Below are 470 nucleotides of genomic sequence, written 5' to 3'. Positions count from 1 at the left end.
GAAAATTAGATGTGACAGATTCCTCATGTGATTGCATTTCTAAAGCTGCGATTCGAGCTTCTAATTGACCCATAAGAGATGATTGTGTGAGTGAGGCACTAGCAAAATGTTCATTTTCACGTTGTGGCAAACGATGCATGTGTGAATAGTCATTAGGGTTCATGTATTGAGGCTCGGGACTTTGAAAATGTCCATAATAATTCCTATAACTATTGACATCATGGTCTGTGGGAGGTTCATAACGTGAAGTTTGTCCATACGCAAGTTCTCTAAGGGATTCGTTGTATTCCCCAACTGTAGAAAAAGATCTAGACATGACTGGGCTCAAAGGCTAAGTAAAGAGTTTACAAAGCTCAAAATTTGGTTTTTAAGGGATTGGACTTTTTGGAAAAATTTGGTTTTGTTGGGAAAAATTTGGTTTTGGCGGGAGACATTTGGTTTTAATGGGAAAAAGAAAAATTTTGGTTTTT

The sequence above is a fragment of the Papaver somniferum genome, chromosome 5, assembly GCF_003573695.1.
Source record: "Papaver somniferum cultivar HN1 chromosome 5, ASM357369v1, whole genome shotgun sequence".
Lineage (NCBI taxonomy): Eukaryota > Viridiplantae > Streptophyta > Magnoliopsida > Ranunculales > Papaveraceae > Papaver > Papaver somniferum.
Note: the sequence above shows the minus strand (reverse complement) of the source record.